The sequence below is a fragment of the Suricata suricatta genome, chromosome 3 (assembly GCF_006229205.1).
Source record: "Suricata suricatta isolate VVHF042 chromosome 3, meerkat_22Aug2017_6uvM2_HiC, whole genome shotgun sequence".
Lineage (NCBI taxonomy): Eukaryota > Metazoa > Chordata > Mammalia > Carnivora > Herpestidae > Suricata > Suricata suricatta.
In genome coordinates, this window is record NC_043702.1 from 8,678,725 (window position 1) to 8,703,111 (window position 24,387).

General features: G+C 38.3%; 1 protein-coding gene across 17 annotated transcripts in view; it reads left to right on the top strand.

Moving 5' to 3' along the window:
• Positions 1-27: 27 nt before the first annotated feature.
• The window catches only part of TRIP12 (thyroid hormone receptor interactor 12), a 133,986-nt gene continuing 109,626 nt past the window's right edge, over positions 28-24,387 (top strand). For 8 of the 17 annotated variants that reach the window (XM_029933640.1, XM_029933642.1, XM_029933637.1 and 5 more), the window contains exon 1: positions 29-51. The gene's annotated coding sequence lies outside the window, so the exon portion shown is untranslated. Of the gene's footprint in view, positions 52-24,387 lie in introns of all 17 variants that reach the window. The other 9 variants (XM_029933647.1, XM_029933648.1, XM_029933646.1 and 6 more) reach the window with 2 other exon arrangements.

A 24,387-nucleotide genomic window follows, 5' to 3' on the forward strand; every position in this document is an offset into this window, starting at 1 on the left:
AGGTCCCTCTTCAGGCCTCCCGCGATGAGGAGGGCCCTTCACGGAACCGGGGTAAGGCGTGCGGGTCTTGGGGAGTCCGGCGATGGCCGGGGGGGGGCCGGAAGTGGGCTTTGGAGCTTGGAGGGCGTCTAGGAAGCGAGAAAGTGGGGGGCCGGAAGTGCAGGTGGGGGGTGTGGAGACGGCCAGGGTTCCCCGGAAATGGGATGGGGGGCCCGGAAACCGGGAGAGGAGAGGCTCCAGGGCCAGGAACGGCCCGGAAATGGAAACTAGGGAGCAGCTCGAGTGACAACAGTTGTGGGAAGCGAGGGTCAGAGGAGGGAGAGGCCGGAGTGACTTTAGACCGCAGTAAGGGCTTTCCTGCCATGGGGGAGGGTTGTGGGCGGGCGAGGCCGGAGACGGGGTCTGCGCTGGGCCGGTTCTTCAGCCGTGGGAAGTTGAGGCTGAGTGAGGATGACGACGAGACGGGCTTGCAGGGGGGCTGGAAAAGAGGCCGAGAAACTTGGCTGAGAGGAGCAGAGCTTGCTTCCAAACAGATCAGACTGGAAATGGGGGGCTGGGGGTCCAGGACTTAGGGAGGTGGACCAATTGTCACTCCAGTCGTATTAGTATTCAAAGCGAGTCAGGCGATTAATTTATTTATATGTGGATTACATAAAACCCATTATATCGTTTGCCCATTCAGTTCACCCTCTCCTCCATCCTCCTCCATAGTGAGTGGGTTTTCAGTTCAGAAACAAGTTAGAGAGGAGTTCAAATAACCAAGGGTGGAAAATCCCCAATCCTGCCCTTCGTGGCGCTTCCTTCCTCAGAAGAACAAAAATCCTTAATTTGCCGCAGGGGGAAAAATAAAGATTTAAAAACACTTGCAGATCGGGAGGAAATCACACATTTGAACGGCTGAGGGGACAGGAGGGGAATTGGTTACCCTGTGCGGTAAGGAGGGAACGGAAGGGGGCTGCTCCTTAAGACAGGTTGGTTGGCTTTTGATAACGCGGATTTACTTTGGGGACGGCTGGCTTAAGCGTCGTGTCTGGCGGTGGGTATAGTTTGATTGCTTCGTTAGTTAATTGGAGGGACTCTGGCAGTGAGTGAACGTCCGTGTGTGAGGGGCGCGGGGGGTACGTTTAATAAGAGCGCAGGGAATGTGTTCTGAGTGGCCGTCCAACTGCTCCCCTGCTGTCTCCTTTCCTAGTCGGCCTTCCCCGGATCTTGCCCAGCTTGCCAAATCACCCGATCCCCGGGCTTTATTCGGTTTTGTAGGCCCTTTAGTGCTGTGTTCAACTTTCTATTCCTCTCCAGTCTCTCTCTCTAGATATTTTTGGGATTTCATTTTTTAAAGACCCAGGAAGTGGAGGCTGAGGATCTCCTCTCTAAAAACAAAACAAAACAAAAAATATAGGGTAGAAAGTTGAAAGAGCTATTGAGTGGAGCAAAAAACCGACGCTAGGAACAAAGGTCCTAGTTGTTGGAGAAGGCAAGAGGCCTCTAGATGAGGCCTGTTTGTGTCTCGCATTTACACGGGGTCGAGGTGTGTGTGTGTGTGTTTGTGTGAAGGGAGCAGTTAGGATTGAGGAATGGCCTTATCAGAGATTTAGAGACAGTTGCAGATGGCTTTATTGAGATTTATTTTCATATTTACATTGTGCAAAGAGATCAGTACTGTGAATTTTATAGAGTAAACAGAATTTCTGGTTCTTTATTTTGAAACAGCCCTGCTCCATGTTCAACCCCAGAAAGACTGAATTAGGCTTTTACATCATCTTTGTGAGATTGTTGGCAGAGTTTTTATTTCATTTATTTTATGCTTAAGAGAGCGTATTAACATGGTTGGAGGTTGCCTTTGTTCACATCTGCCTTTCTATGAATGTGCCAGTATCTTTAAGAATTTAAGGACTGTAATTAACATCGTCATTGTTTCTATTCCATTCCCAGCTTTTAAGGAGTTTGAGTCGTTTTAAAGTCTGCTCTGCTGACAGTTACTGTTTAGGTTTGTGTTGTGAACAGGTTTTTTGTTTCAGTTTTTCATTTACTTTCTAAAAGTTTTAGAATACTTTTGCCAGAGTTCTAGAAGCTGCTCAACTAAGATAATTATTTAAAAAAATGAAAGGGATGCTAGGCAAGTGTAAAATCAGTGCTTTCACCTAGCAAAGTAAATTTGAAGTAATGTTTACTTTTCCATTCTAACTTTTAAGATTACTAGATTTATATTATCTGGATGGGATTTTATGATCCTGTTTTAAGCTCATCATCCTAGCAAAGAAACACACTGGCCTGGGAATTCACACAGACAGTAGCAGTTTGACCTTGAGCTATTCACTTATTCTATCTGGTCTCCAGTTATCTGTGAAATGGGGGTGGGCAATCACTATTTTACCTCACTGGGTGGTTGTGATACCCAGTGGATACAATGGCTGTGAAAAATTGTAAACTGCTAGATAAGTGTAATGTATTATCACAAGTTTTAGAAAATTACATTAAGCTATTTGCGGTCATTAAGAACATTTAGAGCTTTTCACCAGTGATGGTGAAAGGGGGGGTGACCTTGATGTAAGGTAAGTTGCAGATAAGTTACAGCAACTTATTTTTTGAAACTGCTGCTAAATTGGTAGTAGATCTTGGGCCCAATTTCTGTTGTGTTTTTTGTTTTTGTTTTGTTTTACTTTGGTTTTGGTTTTGCATCAGCATGGTAGATAGTTTTCTACCATACCTCCTCCTGCTGAATAAATCATATTTAGAGAGATTTCTTTATTTTCATTATTGATAACACAGTACCTGTTTTGGTTTGTGGCTCTTATGGAATTGACTTCATAATGTCAGAGACTACAATGAAGGGAAAACATTGCCAAATCTATTTTCTTTACAGAATTTAGAGGAAAAATTTCTTTTTTTTTTTAGTTCTTTTAAGTGGGTGGATGAGGGTCTTTTTGAGCAAATATACCAACTGACCTTTAATTTTTCCATTTGCTGAGGTAGTTTGATGGACTCAAGTTGAAATAGCAACCTGTTTGTTGCTTTTCATCTTCACTCAGGTTCCTGTTACTGCCAACCTGACATGCGCTTTTCTTTTATTTAAACCATTTTAGGTTCACTTCAACTTACCCGTTCCTATCACTTCCTCAAACACTTCTTCCCCAGGATCCTTCCCTTTTATTTCTTGGTTATCCAAACAGGTTCCATGATGGGATTATAGTGTTAGATTTGTTGACATGTGTTGCTTTTGTTTCCCTGACTGGATTATAGGTTTCTCCAAGTCCAGGATTATCTTGCATCTCTGTTTTGCATGAAGGTGCACTCATAAGCCTGATTGAAAATAATCCCCATTTTCCTTCCTACTTCAAACCAATAATGTTAGCCTCATCTTGCTGACTGTGCAGCCAATCTTCCTGCTTGGAAAGTTTCTTAGCCTCAACAGATTCCTCAGGATGCTATTTGCTTCAGTGATCCCAGCCTCTTCATATCTATCTTCCTGACTGCTGGGAAGGGTATAAGAGAAAGAATCTGATGAATATTATACAGTAAATATAATCTGTCCATTGTTATGTAATCTCGGTACCTGTAGTTCTTAACATGTAACATTAGCTTTACATTTGTGTGTTTTCTTTCAGTGCCTCTGTATAGACCAAACAGCTGTCTCACAGATTTCTTGAAGGCATAAACTCCTAGCAATTGTTCTTTCAAACCCTGCCTGGTTTGCTGAGTTACTCTGACACTTAATGGGTGCTTATTGCTACTTAACAGTAAATAGGTAAATATACTTCTGCTGAACCAGTCTCTTGATTTTTGAGTAAAATTTAACTTGGCCAGTGTCCTGGATTTTTAAAAATGCAATTCTTTAATTAAACCCAATATCCTAACTTGATTTTAGGTTATTGGCAAAAGAAGTTGTTTCCTAGGCTGAAATGAGTATGCTTCATAGTTCTTCTCTGAGGCCTTTCAGATTTGGGTTGTGATTCTTATAGTTTCAGTAAACTGGATTGGCCAGAAGAAAAAGAAACTTTTCCATTATTCAGACCTATCTGTTTTTTCTCTTGAGTGTGCAGAAGCTGTTGGTAATAGCTCTGCAGCTATGTTTGATTTAAAACGTCATTTTAGTGGACTGGAATGAAAAAAAAACTGCTAGTCTGGCCTCTCATTAGTGAACAGCACTATTAAATCAAACATCTGATTTGAGGGTAGAAGACTTGGGTTGCAGTCTTAACTGCCTTTTCTTCTGTCTTTGTGATCTTGGACAAATAATTTAACCTTTGTGAGTTTCGAGTGCCTAATCTGAGTGTGGCTAATTGCCACCTAGATTTAATTGTCATTTGTATGCTAGACACTATTTAGGAGATTAGGCTCCAAAGCTAGATTGGAACACAGGGCCCTTCCTCCACCGGTTCATTGTAGCATTGACCATTCACTGCCTCATTTGTTAACACCCTTCTACCTAGAACATACTTGTGTTACATATCTAGACTTAAAAGTCTTTGAGTATATGATAGTATTCCATAGTCAATTATGAATTCCTTAAATCCAGTCTTCCCTTTTTTATCCCTTGTATCTAGCACAGTGTCAGGCCTGTAATAAGGAGTCTTTGAATGCTTATTGAAGGAGTTAAGTCTTATGAGAATAAAATATTACTGTAAGTGAAAATACTTTGTAATGGTTTAATGTCTGTCTCGTTTTGACAAACATTTTGAATCATAGTTAATCCTAAAAATGATTTTGGGAGTTTTCTTTTTAATCTGTTGATATGTATTTTAGAGACTGCAAGTTACTTTAAATCATGTATTTAAAAAAATTAGGACATTTTATATTCTTTAATAGGCCCTTATTTACATGTACTAGTTGATCATTTAAATGCTACATTGAGGCCCTAAATAGATTTTGATACAATGTATGTATTTGTTAAGTACAAAACTTAGTTTTATACATCATTTGAATTTGTTTTTGTTTCATTTTTAGAGAGGATGCACTTCTATAAATTTGGGTTACTACCCATACACATAGCTTGAAGGCTGTTTATAAGCTGAAGTATCTATCAGCAAGCCTTCAAGACTTGAAGTCAGAGCATTTCAATGTATATTTTAATCAACTTGTTGGCTGTCATAACCAATGAGTTCTACCCTGACTTCAAAACTCCTACTCATTCCACCCGTGAGCAGCATTCTGAATCAATAGATGTACCTTGTGCTGTAACTTCTTAAGGTCAAATTAACTCAATTTAAAGTCCTTATCTTGGTAAACATGTATGATGCCCTGGAAAACCCGAAATGAATTTTTTCAGGTAGCCCTTCTGAAATTCATTGTTTAGTTGTAATTTAACTGCTTTGTGTCTTTAAGAGAGCAGGTTCATGGAGCACCCTGCCTCCTCCCTTTATTCATCTTTCTGAAAACCAAGTGTTTGTAGTTTCCTTGTGAGTAGTAAATATATGAACATGCTGTAACTTCTGCTACGGCCCCAGTATTTTGTAATCTTGTCTGTCTTGCGCCCTGGGCTGGATGTGGTCAGATTGAGCTGCTCCTTCCTTCTGAACATGCTCCAGGAACCTCAACATTCTTGCCTGGACTTTGATTTTTGAGTCCACCTGGATTGATACCCTTCTCTCATCTTGTATCTCTTGTAGTAACATATACACACTTAACTTTTTCTTTGGTACCTACTGTAAGAGTTTTACTCTCCTTCCACAACATTTTACTAGTTTTAGTTACTGCTTTCACCATCTGTCTTCTATAATTAGTTACTTAACTTCTTAACTAGGTCTTTGGTTTCTGGTGATAAAGGTCTCCTTCTTCATGCCCAGAGTGGCTGGCACTAGCCTCCTGACCTGCATGGTACATGAGCAGTGATAGAGTTTGTTTCAGTGACACATTGAGAAACTATATTGTGAAGTATCATTAGTAACATTTGCCATGGTTTCTGTCTGCTTGCTTATTTTCGTTTCTCAGGGTTTGGTAGCTGCGTGTAGGATGCTAGCATATAAATTTTTCAGAATTAGGCTCATCAAAGTATGCATTTAAGGGGCGCTTGGGTGGCTCAGATGGTTATGTGTCCGACTTCGGCTTAGGTCATGATCTCATGGTCCATGAGTTCGAGCCCCACGTCAGGCTCTGTGCTTACCGCTCAGAGCCTTGAGCCTGTTTCAGATTCTGTGTCTCCCTCACCCTCTGCCCCTCACATCCCTTCTCTCTCTCCCCCTCTCCCTCTCCCCCTCCTCTCTCCCTCTCCCCCCTCTCTTCTCTCTCTCCCCCCCCTTCAAAAATAAACATTAAACAAAACAAAATAAAATATGCAGTTAAGGGACTAGACCACATTACTAACTTTGTGACCTTAGGTTTAGCATTTGGGAATTCTGTTTACCAGTAGATAAAAGTGTATAATTGATACATATTTATCAAGTGCTGACTGTGTACCAGGTCTCTGCTGGAATACAGAAGCTTCCTGTCCTGAGTTCTGTTGTTTCATTTAGTTGAAAAACACTTAACCATGTCAAACTTGGTAACTATATATAATGTAGCATTTAGTATCGAGAAGTAGCCTGTAGATATTCTAAATGCAGGTTTTCTACATGTAGAAAACCTGATATGAGACTCTAAATTAAGAAACAGATGAATTAGGTCACAAAATTTGGCTTTACTGAAGAAATTGTTGGAAGTGCTTTCATTGTGCAAATATTTCCTCAGCAACTAATGCATGTGCATTTCTGGCTCCATACCAGGTTTGCCTTCTTGAGGAGTGCAGAGGAGAAACAGATTTATAAGAGGTCTTTTATGTTGAAATGTGCTTTACTGTAAATGATTTCAATTGATGAGAGTTGAACACAACATTTAACATTGTACATATTTGTTATCAAGTACAAAGTTGAGTTTTATCGTGGGCTCTCAAGTTTAGAGAGAGATTCGGTCCTAGGTTGAAGTTCCCAAGGAAGCCTAAAAGTTTGTTTGAACTGGCCTTGATTGGGTAGGTAGAGTGGGGAGCTTGGAAAGGTGTAATTGAGGTGAGGGGCTAATGGGAAGATAAACTGGCCCTTTGGAGTAAGGGGTCCATATTTATGAAATAACAGAAGATTCAGGCTGAGGTGATTGAGGTTCTTAAATGGGAGATTAGGAAATTAGATTTAACAAATAGACACGTTGGCTTTATTGTTAATCACTAAATAGGCAGTGACCCTATGAAAAAAGTGTACAGACATTTAATTTGTAGATGAACTGCAAAGGAAAAGTGCTTGGAGATTTTAATTGTCTGTCTTTGAAATTGCTTCCCTTTCCAGGACCGTGAGTTACAGGCACACGTGTGGTAAGTTTTGCAGTGGAGGTGAAACTTCTTGTCTACTGTCCCTACTTAGTTAGAATAGTTCTGTTAAATAAGCAGGAGCTGTCTAACGGACTCCCATTGGTCCTCTGTTCAGTAATGGAATTTTCAGTGGAAGCTGGCAATCATTTTTGTCTTAACACATTCATCTATTGTTTATTCAGAGATTTTTTTTTTTTAATTCGGAGTACTGTTCCAGAATTAATATGTGATTCTTTGTGAGTTAACTCAGTAATGACATTCTTAGGTGTAAGAGAAACTTCTGCTAAACATCTAATGCAGTAAAAAAAAAAAAATGTTTTTAAAAGAGCAAGTTGTGGCTTAAGTATTTACATACTTTTCAAAAGTGCAAATTAATATTACCTGTTTTGTTGAGTTAAATATCTTAGTAAAACATTTGCCTGCCACTCTGGTTGATGTAGTCACAGACTATTAGGCCTTTTATAAGAGTTGGCAAGACAGGATTTCAAAATTAGGAAATGAAGTTAGATGGTGGCTGGAGGGAAACTAAAGATGCGGAGAATAATACTTCATTTAGGGGTCTGGTAGTAATATTTCTCTTTCTACAGCTGCTTTTATTTCTAGAATATTATAGACTTTGCTGACTGCCGTTTGCATTCATTTTGTTCTTATGTGGAAATAGCAGAGATGCTAGCAGTTAGTGCAAGTTCATGAATTAAATGGCTTAAAGCAGTAGAGTGCAAAATTTGTGGGGTTTTGTGGACTGCAGAATAGAAACATTTGTGAAGGCTGTGCATTTTACTGCTACGAGACATGGGTATCTTTTAATGCAAGACATTCATGCAGCTTTCTTTTTTCCTTTAGTAAACCTTTATTTCCCATTCTCTACCCACTTTGGGGAAGCGGCCTACTCTCAAGAGGGAATTAGGAACTGGACGTCTACCCCTCCATCCCAGACCCGCCAGCATTTCTGCCTTTCTCAACCAGTAGATGGCAACAAATAGGCTGATTTTTGAGAAGATTCAGTAGTTCTTCCCTTGTGATCAGACTTGTTCTTAATTATTTCTCAAGTGTCTTTAGGAACATTAGTGTTGATTTACACATTTTCACCTCAGAATACTTTTCTCAGAAAAGGAAACTGTTAATTGCAGAGTTCATTCTTGTTCTTTACTTTACTCTTCACCCTGTCTTCAAGTTTGCCCTTCCAGTTGCTGCTATGAGGTAAGACTTGGGGAATTTCAGCCTTTGGTGTGGCCGTGTAAGATAATCTGCTTCTGCCTCTTTGAACCGTCTAGTGTTACTTTTCAGCTGCCTGTATATTAGGTCAGGGCATTTTTTCTCCAGGTATCTTCTCATCACACAAACTAAGTTTTCTGAAAGGAGTTTCGGAAGAGATGAGGCACTGTCATTTGGGATTTTTGCGGTGGCACTGGTTTTAAATGATACCCAGTTTAGGATTTTTGAATCAGTTAAGGAATTGGTCAATTTAATGTTGGCTGGAATAGCAGCATTTCTTTTCTGGTGGATAGGCCTCCTACTTAACTTCTGCATTTACTTATATTCAGTGTATGTTAGTTTTTTTGTGTGACTGAAAAAGAAAAATAAGATGATTCATAATGCACAATTAACTTTTCAGAGTTTACTATATTTAGAGATATTTAGAACTTTTTTCAGGATGTCTGCTGAGTTGATTTAAATATTTGATGCAAGAGTAAAGGATTTGGGAAGTTTCCATATTGAGAGTTTTATAGTTAGAAATGTCTTAATCAGTAGTTCTTTTAAGAAACATATAGTTGGAGACTTAGCAAAACAATAGTTTTAAAAAAAATTCTGTGGTTATGTGTGTCTTATTGTCCAGTGTTAGAATTCTGGCCCAGTAGAAGAAATTATGTTGGTTTCAGCAACTGCTGTACTGGCACCTAGAAAAATACTCCTGTAAAGACATCTTTGCTCTTAGGTAAGGTAGTCTGAAGATAGCAGTGGACATAGAATTAATGTATATGAATAATCAAAGGGTCTGTGTTAATACATATTTTTGAATACTTATTTAAAGTCCTAGATCAAGATTTGAGATTATGAAGACATGTAAGATGTGGTCCTTGGCCTTGAGTTTATAGTGTCATTAGGGAGGGGGATAAAGTTGGAAACAAAATTAACCATAAAAATTTTTAAACTGAATTTTAAGACATTTTTCAATGTTTTATCAGGTGACTAGCTGTTAGGAACAGAAAATATGGTAAAAATATTACTCATATTTCTCAGAGTAGTTGTGTTATCTGCGTCCATGTATACTTGACCACATTTAATTCCAAAATCAATCCCTTGTTACCTTTCTGATGTGGCTTTCAGTATAAATATGTATGATATAGTCTTAACAGTGATGTAGATCAATCTAGTGGTATGGGAGATTAATGGGATAAGAATATGGAAAAAGTCTTTATGAATCATAGCACCCAATCTCTGTTGAATCCTCTTAGCTCAGTGGTACATAGGTTAGTGTCCAGGGGGCAGGGATGGGAAATGAGGAGGTGTGTGGGGTGGGGATGCATAGGTAATTGGGTAAAGAGAAGAGAGGTGGATATTTCTAGACCAGAAGTATAGTAAAGGTGGGTGAGAGTCTGTGTCAGAAGAAGATGACATTTTTTTGGTGGTCAGGAGAGTTAATTGCATTGAATAAATACATTCTAGATTATGTGTTTATTTTAATGAGTTTCTTGCCCCATAACTTTATATAGGGATGATATACCATGTTTTTCCTATGGTTTGAGTATCCCTGGGTTATTCATAACCCCAACTGGGATAACAGGAATTATAAATACAGTGCAATGGAAAATAAGATGGAAGTATGAGCCAATTAATCTGTGCATACATTTACATGAACATTTTTCTTTCTGAAGTTAGTGTTTTTATCATGAAACTTCAGTCAATTTCCTTAGACAATTTTGCTTTTTTATGGGTATATACATTTGTGTAATTTGAAGGCGCTGCCATATAGAAAATACGGGCCTTGAAGCCAGAAACTCTGTATTTAAATAAGATCCCCCCTATTCTAGCTATGAGATCTTGGATAAGTCATTTAAACCCTCTGAGACTTTGCTTTCTTTTGTATAAAATGGGTTGCTATTAGAATCTTGCATAAGTAGCATATACTTGATAAATGGTAGCTGCTGCTGTTATGGTAGTGATGAAGAAAAACATGTATATTTGGATGGTATAGAGGAAGGCTTCTACACTGTCTGCCAGAACCAGGGTCAGCAAACTTTTTTTTAAAAGGTGCCAGACAGCAAATATTTTTGACTTTGTGGGTCATGTAGTCTCTTGTAGTTACTCGGCTCTTGTTGGGCAGAAGCAGCCATTGACTTTGTTTTGATCAAACTTGATCTGCAGAGTGAGGCAGTGGTCCCGATTTGGCCTTTGTGCCATAGTTTGCCAACCCCTGCTTCACAGTATTACTTGCTGCCTTTACTTCATTCGCAGGAATTTGAAATGTCATCTGTATGTTCTAAAGATCATGTGATAGTGTCTAAGTGATGAAGGAATTTGTTGTAAATGGCTAAGAACAAAGACTGGGATTTAACTTAAACTCTGGCTCTGATACTATTAACTCTGACCTTGGGTCGGTCACTTTATTTTGGCTTCAGTCCTCCCATTTGTAAACGGGGATAATTGTAATACCCATTTTAGGTTTGTTATGAGGATTAAATTAGTTAATACGGAAAACTAAAACAGCTGCTATAGGATAAGTGCTTTGCACTATTATTGTTAATAATCATTCTCTTCGAGAGGAAGGTTTCTATTTTCTTTTGCTGATTGTTTATCTAAAATATTTGAGAAGATGGATTTTTTGGACATCATCTTGGAATTATGTGAGTGGTAGACTTTTGAAGGAGATGATTTGATAGGATGGGTGGATTCAACAGCAAGAGGAATTTGGGTTCTAGTTCCCTGGTTGTTTGAATTTGGGCAAGTTATTAAGGTGTAAATTCTAGAAAAATTGTACTTTACAGGATTCTTTTGAGTTTTTAATGAGAGAGGGAAGTGCTTAGCACAGTGCCTGTTCACAGTGATCAAATGGTAGTTGCTCTATAACAATTTTTTTTGATTAGTGTATTGGCTCCTTATTTAATAGTAGCTTTTATTCTACGTAAGAACCATGTAATAGTTTTTTTTTAAATGATGGCTTATTTTCACAATTGCTATAAATGTCTAAAGTTACAGTTAACAGTGTGTGAATTTATTATTTTTTAGATGATTTAGGTGTTAGTAACTTTAGTAGACGATTAATATGACACTTTAAAGATTGAAAGGAAAAATACATCTGACCTGGACTAACAAGAAGTGTTTTGAAAAGTTTTTGGAGGGCCGTATCTACATTTGATCCAGATTCAAAGATTTTATCGTTGCTAATTAGTAATTTTTGACTACTAATAGTTTCAGTAGGTAAGGTCAATGTTAGATGTATGATATGGTTTAAGGTTTTTTTAAAATGTTTTTTGATAGAACTTCCGATTTCTAAAAATGTTGTAAAAATAGGATAAAGAATATCTCATTTTCCCTTTACCCAAGTTCCAAGGTCAGCTTTTTTTTTTTTTTTTTTAAATCATTGGAGGATAAATCTGTTTTCTCTTGGAAAGTTTTTTAACCAATAAAAAGCTTTTTTTTTTTTTTTTTTTTTTTTTTTTTTTAAGAAAATCTGTAAAAAGTTCAGTTAGTTTAATGAACATTTTTTTTTTGGTATGGCTCTTTATTAGTCATTATACACTTGTTGACTTTTCAGAGTGTTGCAATTGCATTTTGTTCTTGACTCCAGGCTGTCATTAGCGAGCATTATTATTGGCAGTTGGACACTCCTAAATAGCCTGCTTTTTAAGGGATTACTTGCTTTGTACAGTGAGTCTGCCTTGCCCCTCCTTTTCTGATTGGTAGTCTTGTATATGTTTAGGTACTGTTGTATACACATAGACACACACACACCCCAACTTCCCCTGGCTTTAATACGTGTTGAGTTGCAAAATTACTTCCTAGAATTGTGCAAAAGCAGGTAAGTTCTGAGTGAAGACTTGCGTCGTGTGGCTTTAAGGTGATAATTCTGGTAGCTCAAAGATATTTTAAAGAGTGTATTCTCAGCACTTTTTAGTGGAGGAGATCAAAAATGCCTTTTAATTTAAAAAAGATACTTTAAACTTCTTGTTTCTGAAAATTGTAAAATAAGTGAGAGCCTTATTCTGCACAAGTGAGGATCTACTGTGTGCCCTCTAAGACATATTGTACAAAATCTTTTGCCCTTAACTTTGAACATTTAATCTCTTTTTTTTTTTTTTTGCCCTAAATGCCCTCTCCGCCTTTGCCTCCTATTCCTTAGTAATGAATCCAACTATCTGTGCTTTCCTGCTTGAAGAGTCTTAGGTGAGAGGACTTAAACATTAAAAAAAAAAAAACAAACCCAAAAAACAAAAGAACACCTTATTTATTAAACAGTTTTTAAAACATGTTTTATTTTAGAGCCAGAGAGACGGAGTACGAGAAGGGGAGGGTCAGAGAGAGAGGGAGACACAGAATCTGAAGCAGGCTCCAGGCTCTGAGCTGTCAGCACAGAGCCCCACAGAGGGCTTGATCCCACAAACCGTGAGATCATGCATGTCCTGAGCCAAAGTTGGATGCTTACCCCACTGAGCCACCCAGGCGCCCCCAGAACACCTCGTTTTAAAGAGTAGTTTTAGGTTTATAAAAAAAATTGGATAGTTACCTTACCCTATACTCTTCACCCAGTTTCCCTCTTAAGATCTTAACATGAGTAATATTTTTGACTCAACTAATGAACCAGTATTGGCACATTATTACTACGCATACTTTTTTTGGATTTCCTTAGTTTTTATGTAGTGTCTTTCTGTTCCAGGATCCCATTCATGGTGCCACATTACATTTAGTGAGTAACTTTTAATTTTTGAGGCATTTATTTCTGATTATAAAGTGCAGTCAGTAAATTTGAATAAAGAAAAACATAAAGAAAATTAAGAACCCATCCATAATGTTCCTACCTGATAGCACCAGTATAAACATTTTTTGTATTTTTTTCTAGCTTTTGGTTCCATATTCTGTTTTCCCCCCTGCTGTTGTATGATGAACATTTCCCTATTTTGGTATTCTTTATTGTTTGCTTTATATTTCCTTGCCTTATTCTTTTGTCAGATTTTTAAAAAACTGTCCTTAATAATGCTTTAAGGAACCACTTTTTACCAAGTTTTAAAATGAGAGGTCTCAGTCTATTTGTATTAACTTGGAAAGCATCCTTGTGTGTGAGAGGTGTGCATGTGTATGAGACAAGCATGTGTGTTTGTGTGTGAGTGGGGTGTGCGCGTGGTAGCATTTGATGGAAGAGTTAGAATGCTCCATAGACTCTGGTCTCTTCTGACCCTTGCCCACCTCTCTGATGTTAGCTCTTTCACCTTTTAGTGGCTCTTTCTGCTGCCTCGAATGCTCTTCTAGATCTTCTGTATCTGTCTCCTCATGCCTGAGGTCTTGGCTCGGATATTACCCCTCTGAGAGGCCTTACTTGGCCACCCTATCCATAATAATCCCTTTGTCTGATAGGACATTTTACCTGCAAATAGTAGAAAATTTGACTTAAACAGATCAGGGTTTATTTTTCCGCAGATGACGTGATTCAGGTACACAGTGGTTCTAGCAAGGATCACGCTGTTTCATGGCTTGAAGTAATTTTGTCTGTCACATTTGAGGCAGGAAGGGGGAGATGGGACCTTTTTTTTTTTTTTAATTTAAAGTAAGCTCGACACCCAGTATGGAGCTTGAACTCATAACTCCAAGATCAAGAGCTGCATGTTGTATGACTGGGCCAGCTGGGTACCCCCGGGGCTTTTTCCTTTTTTTTTTTTTTTTTTTTTTAAATCCAGAAAGCAGAAGTATTCCTAGGGGATGCCCAGCATACGTTACCATACCTCTGACTGGGGAAGAACTAGGGCATACCTCTGTCAAAAATAAATATAAGAGTAATGGTATTGTTGTACAAAGATAGGTTTAAACCACTGACTTTTAAATTCTTTGGACCTGCAATCCATGATAAGAAATGCCCTACTTTGCATTTCCAGTGTATGTGTAGCTATGTGTATGCAACTGAAATTTCATAAACCGTACTTAAGCATTAGGCACACTGCTATTTTCTATTCTCTATTTCATTTAAAACTTTTGATTATGATCTTTTAAGTTTGAGAATCCTTAACCTTTCTTTTTGGTGTGGATCCCTTTAGCAGTCTTAAGTGGTGCACTCCTCAAAATAATATTTTTAAACTCATGAAATAAATATATAAGACAAAAACTCAATATATCACAATGTTGAATCTAGCTCTCAAACTGCTAAACTAGTATGTTGTAATGTAGTAATATGTTTCTTTATTTTTACTTTCATAACATGATCTAGCCATGTTCAAAGTAGTGATGAGTGTAAATGATATTTTGAGGTATGTGCAACAATTGTAATGTGATATGATGATATCTGTGATTTTCTTTTCATGCAAAGCCAGAGGTTTGTTGGCCTATTCAAGATGGAGGGAAATGTTAAATTTCAATTAGAGGTTAGTGAAGTTATATTTTTTAATCTAAGTTCATGAACTCCTGATTATGAACCCTTGGTCTTAATTGATTTCAAGGCTCTAATCTTGCAGTTTGAGAAAAAATACTGGCTTTGGTCCAATCACAACTTGTCCTTTAGGGCCGGGGAGTAGCCCACTTCCTCAGAGGTGAGTGGGTTTGTACCCCCTATAAGGAAGGATTCTTTTAGCAGGGAAGAAAGTGGGATACATGGAATTAGGGAATCTAGGGAAGGTTATCTTCTGCCTTCTGCTGCCTGTAGTCCCCCTCCCTTTATTCTTTCCACCAGTTGTTTAATTTTATTCGCTGTGCTATCCAGCTTTATTGTTGTCTGCCTCCGGAGTGGAGTGTAAGTCCCATAAGGGGGAGACTGTCTATTTATCCTTTTCTCCTGGTGCCTAAAGCCCGGGAAGCAGGGTGATCAAGAATCGAGCAGCTGAGTAACACCTGTGGACTCCCATATACCATATAATAAGCCTGGGCCTCGGTGTTCCCTCCTCCTACTGCTCCCTTCTCTCATCCCTCAAAGAAATAGGTGTGACTGATGTAAAGGCTCAAATTGAGAACAGTTAGGTAAAGGCCCAGCTACAAAGTGCTCTATGTCAATGAGATGATTCTCCTGGTGGACAGGGGTGTGCCTTGTGTTCATGTGGTTCCCTGCCTTGCACTTGCACATGTGTGGGTACATCTCAGTTTGTAAGCCAGGAACAGAGATAGTTATTCTTAATTTGTATAAGAAATAAAAAGAAAATTACTCAATAAGGAGCTGTAGTCTAAGGACATTAATCTAAACCTCCCTAGAGTTAATAGTACGATCCCCCTCTTTACATTTTTTTTTTTTTAAACTTCAGGGCAATCTGCTTTTCCTTCAGCAGGTGTTCTTTCCCTTTTATTTATTTATTTATTTATTTACTTATTTATATTTTAAGTAGCCTTCACACCCAGCAAGAGCCCAACAAAGAGCTTGAACTCACAACCTTGAGTTGAGTTCCAACAATTGGGCCACCCAGGTGCCTCTTTTTTTCCCTTTTTAATTTTATTTTTAAAAAGAGTGCATACACACGTAAGAGGGGTGGACAGAGGGAGAGCGAGAATCCCAAGCAGGCTCTGTGCTCTTAGCACAAAGCCCAGTGTCTGGGTTGATCCCACAAACTGAGAGATCATGACCTGAGCTGAAATCAAGAGTGAGATGCTTAACCAACTGAGCCCCCTGGGCCCCTCTTTAAAGTAATATTTCTGACTTAAAAGACACATTAGTGCCTTTTGCACATTTGGGCTGCAAAATTCTGTTGATTGAATGTGTTTTTATGAGTCTTCATATTTGTCTTGAATATCTGCCTGTCTTTAGGTTTTGTTTAAGTTTTCTTAGAAGGTAAGCTAGTACTTCCTTTTGGATCACTGGACTTTGTGAGTCCTAAAAGAAATTCATTTGGAACAGATTACTTGGATTTAATTATTATGTTTGCTTTAGAAAAGGTTAATAATGCTTAAATTGATCTAGTATGAGGTACTATGGAATATAGTTGTTTGTTCCTCTGTCAATACTTCTGGGTTTCATTTTATTTTTATATTTAATAGCAATGTTGGGAAACAGGGAAAAACTCTTGACTTCCTAAGCAGTGTAAGGACTATGAAGGAAGAAGGTGTCATTACTTTATTAGAATAGAGAAATAGAGAATAGGAAGATATGTAAGTAGTGAAGAAATTGAATTATGAGCTGGGGTTTAGTAAATGCATTAAAAAATGGATTCCATTATATTTAGGAGTCTTTTCATTATTAACAAATGATTATTTGTCTTTAAATGTCTTTAAAGGTTACGGTACCTTTCCATCTCTCTTGGGAAGAGTCTGGCATGTTACGTTTTATTTGTTGACATGTATGAAGTTCTAAAAGCAACAGCTTTAGAGTTTTCCCTTTCATGCACTACTTTGGAAGGCAGGAAATACTTTCAAAGTAGAACAATTTTTAAAACCGACTTATCCAGATATGTAATTCATATGCCATACAATTCACCCATTTCAAGTCTACAGCATTTTTAAGATGTTCACAGAGTTGTGCAACCATCACCAGTGTACTTTCAGAACATTTTCATCGCTCCAAAATAAACCCTGTACTCGGTGGATTCTGTGAATTTTTAGCTTTTTAGAATTGACAATTTGAGGTGATGTGCTGTCTTTCTGTTAGTTAAAATCATACCAGTTAAAGACAGTCTTGCGATTTGTGTAATGTGGGACTACAGATGGGAGCTACCTATTACTTGGATTTGTCCTCCAAGGAGGGTTCATCCCTTCTGATATTTTTTTTTTGAAATTATTATTAGTTGAATTTAAACATCCTGTTAGCCAGACACTCTGCTGCTTTGTTGGCTGTAACAGTGCCACCTGCACAAGGCGGGATAGGAAACTGTTCTGGGAAGATGTCACGTGTACTTCAGAACCAAACTCAGAGTGCTGGTTCTACATGGTAGGGAGCAATGTACCAGTTCTTTCTGCTTATCCAGGGTAGAAGTCCAAACTAACCAGAAAAAATTGAATTTTTGATTGGCTTCTACAAACTAGTATCCCTTTTCTTATTTAGAATTTTATACAGAATATTTTAGTTTAGAACACATATATTAGCACTTTCTACATTACAGTATTTGGTATGTGGTTTAGTTGGAAGAGTTTAGGTGAGAATTCTGTCTTTGGAGTTTCTTTTGTCATTTCCATTGTTTAGGTGTTTGCAGACTTTCCTCTTAGACCCTAGCCAGCCATTTCCTGTTCATTCATCTAGGTCCCTAGGTCCTTCTGAAGCTGTTGCTCTGTCTGAAATGCCCTCCTTGCCTTCCAGCCCCTTTCTCATCCAGACAAATACAGTTTTGCTTTGTTTTGTTTTGTTTCATTAAGTTTATTTTTGAGAGAGAGCAAGCACAGGCTGCGTAGGGGTAGAGAGCTGGGAGAGAGAGAATCCCAAGCAGGCACTGTACACTTCGGGATCTGCATGGCTCAAACTCCTGGAATTGTGAGATCATGACCTGAGTCAGACACCTGACAACTGAGTGAGCCACCTGGTGCCCTGCAAATCCCTTCTTATCCGTAAGAGTTTTCCTGTTGGTCTCCCTGGGAGGTGTGTTGCTTCCTCTAAGGAAGGCTTGGCTGGTTCTTCTGTAGTAGTTCTTCTAGTAGTGTAGTCTATCAGTTTTTACTCTAGGTATATTACAGTTTGGTTTTCATTGGTCTGAGCTTCCCAGACTTCCTTTAAGTCATGCATGCATCTTACCCAAGATTCTGATGGCATCATCACTATCTGCTCACCTTCTATATACTTTTGTTTGTTTATTATTTTTTTAATGTTTATTAATTTTTGAGATTGAGGAGGAGACCGCATTAGCAGGGAACAGGCAGAGAGAGAGGGAGATACAGAATCTAAAGCAGGCTCCAGGCTTTGAGGTGGCACGGGGCTCGAACGCCAGGTTCTGAGCCCAACATGGGGCTCGAACTCACAAAACTGTAAGATCATGGCCTGAGCTGGAGTCAGGATGCTTAACCAACAGCCACCAGCTGGTGCTCCTCATCTTACTCACTTTAAAAGAGGGCTAGGGCTAGCTGGTGTCTCGGCACAGCACAACATGAGATCTTCCTTTTAACCCTTTAGTCGCTTCTGGTTTATTCTTAATAGTTTTGTGGTTCTTTTTTTTTCCCCGAAGAAACTTAACTGTCCTGCTTTATGTTTTGGGGTTACGTTCTCTTTCTACCTTTCTTTATAGTTTTTTTTTTTCTTTTTTGTGTGTGAGAAATGACTACATATACAAGTTTAGCTCTGGTTTTGTTCAGTTCCCTTTCTCTTTTACTCCTATTACAAGTGGGTCCTTGTATTAATAGTGTTTCATCTTAATATTTTTCTCCTTTAAATTTTAATAAAGGATGGGGAAAGAAGGTACTGAATTTTGACTTCTTGATACTGATTTTAGCATATTCAGCAATGCTATTTGGTACGGTTTTTAGAGTGGCGTCTTATTTAGTGGTACTGTGTGTGTCACCACTTAATTTTGAATTTTTTTCACTTAGGATTATATGTAGCGTATTACAAGTGGAAAGTTACAAACTGAGTCTGATGCATATGCTTGTAAAGGGCGTTGTAGAAGTAAATTGGTTTGAGAGGAGACTGGAGTTCTAATCTGGTTTTAATTTTAGATACACACTTGAGCATAATTGAATTTCCTTTGAATCTCTTCTGTTAGATTTGAATAATATTTGTTCTTGCTATAGTTCTAGAGTAGTTAGGATTAAATAAAGGTGTATTTTAGACATATACAAAGTATTCATATAGAATAACAGTGTATAAAAACTTAGTTTTATCTTTGTTATTAGAGAAAACACTGAATCTCCATGAATGAGTCAGGATTAAAAGAACATCTCCATTTGGAGGTCTGAAAAGTAAAGTAGGACTTAAAAAAAAAACTTTTAAGTATTAATTGGACACTGGGTCACCTGGAGCTGTTACATGAGATCAACTAACTACTCATTTGTATCTCATGAAATCTTTTAAGGATGGAATCAGGAAGCTGGCCCTCAGGAGCAATAAACTGAAACCAACAGTTCAGATATTCTTACCTGGTGTCTCTACCCTGTGTGTGTTTGCTTTATCTCTTTCTCTCAAGACTGCTTTCTAATGTGGCTGTTAAACATAGCCATTTATAATGCCAGGCTTTACACTTAACAATCTAGGTACTCAGAGACTTCTGGGGAAGGACTCTGAGTGGTCCAGCATAGGGTCATTTGCAGTCTCCTGTGCCTTAGTTAACTTGTGGGTGTTGTGGGATTTAGGGGCTTATCATGTAGTATGTGGCAGCTTCTGTAGGACTCTGGGCATACGTTGGGTGGAGAGAAACAGATGAAACATGGTTGTCTAGTACATGTACCCTTGTATTTAATGACATATCTAAATTTGCAAAATGCCATGGAGCTCTCCAGAGCTCTTCTGTAACACGCAGAAACATTGAGAACTAAATTAAGGCAAGATTTTTTTTTAATGCTTATTTTTGAGAGACCAAGCACAAGCGGGGGAGGGGCAGAGGCAGAAGGGGCCAGAGGATCCAGTATGGGCTCTCTGCTGTTAGCAGCAATGTGGGGCTCAAACACGTGAACCATGAGACCGTGACCTAGCTGAAGTTGGGCACTTAATTGACTGCACCACCCAGGTGTCCCATACTTGAATCAGTTTTTAAAACCTTACTAGATAGTGTATGTTCATTTATATTTATCTGTCACCTTTATTCTTGCATCTCAATACTGTATCTGGGCTTTTTTTTTTTTTTTTTTTTTTTTTTTGCTGGCAGAAAAACCCTGTTTTTAATCTGACAAGAGCTTAATTCTTAAAAGATAATTTCCTGTCGTATAGAACTCTCAGTTGGCACATGTCTTTAGTGCTGAAGAAAATGTAATTCCACTGTCTTCTGGGTTCCATCATTGCTGTCAAGAGGTCAGCTGATAGTTTGTAAAAAAAAAAATAATAATAATAATAATTCTTGCCTCCTTGTGCTGTAAGATTTTCTCTTTGGTACTTTGTCATTTCATTATGACATGTCTAGGTAAATGTCTTTTTATTTATCCTGCTTAAGATCATTTGGGCTTCCTGAGTTTAAGGCTTGCTACCTCTCACCAGTACTAGAAGATTCTAAGCCATTAAATGTTTAGATATGCCTCTACAGTGCCTTCATTCTTGCACTTCTGTAATTTTGATTAAATGTATGTTTGAACATGTTACTTTTATTCTCAGTATATCATTATTTGTAATCTGTTGGCTACTGTACTGTTTAATTTTTATTGTAATGTTTGCTGCCTGATCTATTGAGCTATATTTTTATTTGCACATTAGAAGTACATTTTGGTTTTCTTTCAAATCTGTCACTTTTAGTAGTACTTTGGTTGCCTTTTGGCTTTTTCTTTTTTAAAATTTTTTAATGTTTATTTTATCTTATTTTTGAGAGAGGGAGCGAGTGAGAGAGCAGGGGAAGGACAGAGAGGGAGGGAGATGCAGAATCTGAAGCAGGCTCTAGCTGAGCTGTCTGCACAGAGTCTGATGCATGGCTCAAACTCAGGAACCACAAGATCATGACCTGAGCAGAAGTTGGACGCTTAACTTACTGAGCCATCCAGGCACTCCTAGATTTGGTTTTTTATTTTCTCTTTTCTCTTTCCTCACTACTTAGCAAGTTGATTTAGCAGTTGAGTGGACTGAGGATTTGGGATATATCTGGTCATCTTAATAATGTAACTATTGAGGTGTAACTCATAGTGGGTTTTTAAAATAAATTTATGACAACTAAAATTTGAAATAAGATTAGGTTCTTGAGTAATTTATTTGGATTTGGAGAATAAAGTGGGGAGGAGCTTCAAACAGGTGATCAACATCATTCATCATTACGGAAATCTAAATTAGAACAGTGAGATACCACTACACATCCATCAGAATGCCTAATTTTAAAAGACTGTAACACCATGTGTTGATAAGATTATGGAACAACTGGTAATTCTATACTTATTGGTAGGACTGTAAAATAGTATAGTTGCTTTTGGAAAGGTCTCTTGGTTCTTTTAAAAGTTAACCATAATTGGGGCACCTGGGTGGTTCAGTTGGTTAAGCATCTGACTTCAGCTCAGGTCATGATCTTGTGGTCCATGGGTTCATGCCTCGCATCGGGCTCTGTGCTGACAGCTGAGAGCCTGAAGCATATTTTGGATTCTCCCTCCCTCTCTACCCCTACCCTGCTTGCACACATGGGCGAGTGCATTCTCTCCCTCTCTCTCTCTCTCTCTCTCTCTCTCTCTCTCTTTCTCTCTCTCAAAAATAAACAGATGTTAAAAAAAAGTTAAAGTTAATCATAGTCTTCACAGTATTTACTTAGAGAAATAAAAGCATAGGTCTATGAAAAGACTTACTAAAGAATGATTGTAGCAGCTTTATTTCATAATGGCCCAAACCTAGAAACGGTCCATGTTGTCTGCTAACTGAAGAATGGATAAACAAAATGGGATATAATCATACAGTGGAATACTACTCAGCAATGAAAACTGATACACTCTGCCACATGAATGAATCTCAGAATATACCGATTCAAGGAAGCTTTGTGCAAAAGAGTACACATTCTGTGGTTAAATTTACATGAAATTATAGAATAGGCAAAACTAATCAGAAAAATTTGAACCAGTAGTTTTAGAGTTGGGAAAAGTGCAGGATTGACTAGGTGGGAGCACAAAGAAACTTTCTTGAGTGATGTTCTATTTGATAAGGGTTTAGTTAACACATTTAGGATTTAGGTGTATGCATTTGACAAAATTCACTAAATTTTATGCTTTTTTAAAAAATATTTTAATGGTTTTTATTTATTTTTGAGAGACAGAGTGCTAGCAGAAGGTCAGAGAGAGAGGGAGACACAGAATCCGAAGCAGGCTTCAGGCTCTGAGCTAGCTGTCAGCACAGAGCCCGATGTGGGGCTTGAACCCATGAACCATGAGATCATGACCTGAGCCGAAGCTGGACACTTAAGCTTAATCGACTGAGCCACCCAGGCGCCCCTAAATTTTATGCTTAAGATTTGTGCATTTCACTGTAAATATAACTGAAAACTTGAAAGAAAGTTTGCTTGGTAGTTAATGATACAAAGTATATAATAATGTCTGCAGCTTACTTTGAAATGCGTCAGAAATAGCTATGAGCCTGACAGGGATCATATGTGATAAAGGAGACTGACACACTGCTACTTGAAAAAAGCTAGGTGATGGAATTACCTGGAGTATTTACTAAACAGTTCTCAAGGTTTTGTGTTTTGAAAATTTAATAAATTGTTGGGGAGAAAGTAGTGAGAGAAAAATGAAAATGATTAAATGAGTTCAGGAAGGGAATTGGATTTATACAACTAGCCTATTTTACATATTCTGTTCAATTTCTACTTGTGCCATTTTAAGGATAACTTTTGACTTACAATTGGCTTTTAATTTTTTGATTCAATTCTTTTATTCAGCTGAGAAATTTTTGTTTTAGGCTAGAAAGCATGAGCGCCACTGGTCCATATTGACTCTAATGTGCAAAAGACTCTGTGTAGCTCAGTTATTGCTGTCTGTATCTACTTACGTGCTCCGTTTAGAAGAAGGGCTTTTGTTAATACACCTTATTGCTCCACCCTCGGGTAGTTTCACTTTATTTCGTTGTATTCCTTCCCCCCCCCAATGTTGTTTTAAACTTTATTTTTGAGAGAGGGAGACCGCATGAGCCGGGGAGGATCAGAGAGAGAGGGGGACACAGAATCCGAAGCAGGCTCCAGGCTCTGAGCTGTCAGCACAAAGCCTGATGTGGGACTTGAACCCACAACCGCAGGATCATGACCTGAGCCGAAGCCAGATGCTCAAGCAACTGAGCCACCCAGGCATCCCTACTTAGTTGTATTCTATGTTTATGTATTATTTACATGTTACTGCTTAAGGCACGGTTGGTACGAGATCTAGCAGGTGATGAAGTGCAGAATGCCTGATGTGAAGATGATTTGTCTTTTGCTGGAAAGGAGTGGTGTGATTGCTGTTTAGCTCCGCTGCAGATAGTTGGGTCAGGTGTTGTATTAATTCTGCATCCTCTGGAGTTTACTGGCAGGCAGTTGGATCTCATAGTATCAAGACTCATAGTTAGCTTCATATAATGTATGAGGAAGGAGTACTTCTCCACTCAGGAACTGAAAACAGGACTGTGGAAAGATGCCCAGTCACTGTGGCCACTTCTCACATGGATGAGGGACAGAGTTTGTTTTGTTTTGTATCTTCACCTCTGAGAGGCATGTTTTCTTTGATAATCTTACACTGTATTAAAGTTGGGAGTTGGGAGACAAGGATTTAAAGGAAGAATTAATGAAATGTAGGTTGACACATTTAGGTCAAGGATGATTTGTTCTATATCCAGAAGCTTAATTTTTTTCTCATTTCTGATAAAAGAGAACTCTCAGTGGACATTTTTTAAAAAAGCAAGTGGTGATGACTCTGGAAACAAAAGCAACAATTTCCTTTCCCCTCCGAAGATGATAGTAACATATATTTGAGTGCTTACTCTTCCTCTGAGAGACTGTTGTTATGGAGGGTTATGTTTGAAATAGAACCATCTCTTGAAGCTTCGTGTACCCATGGCCCAGCTCTGACACCATCAGCTCCTGGCCACTTCTTCACCGGACTCTTAGCCCCGCCTCAATTACTATGAAGCAAATTTTAGTTGTTATTTGATCTGTAAATATTTCAGTCTGCTTGTCTGAAAGATGAGAACTCTTTTTAAAGACATAAGCTTAATACCATGGTCGTATAATAAAACATAGTTCCTAAAGATCTGGAAATATTCATCCAGTGTTCACATTTTCCATATTTCAATTTGTTGATGTAACTCTTAAAACTTAAAACATACCTTCTCTCTTCTCCACCCCCCACCTTGCAGTTTGCTTACTGTATTTTCTAAGTGTTTACTTTCAGATAAGTGTTTTTTAATAGCTGGTCATTTTTACCATTAAAATTCTTTT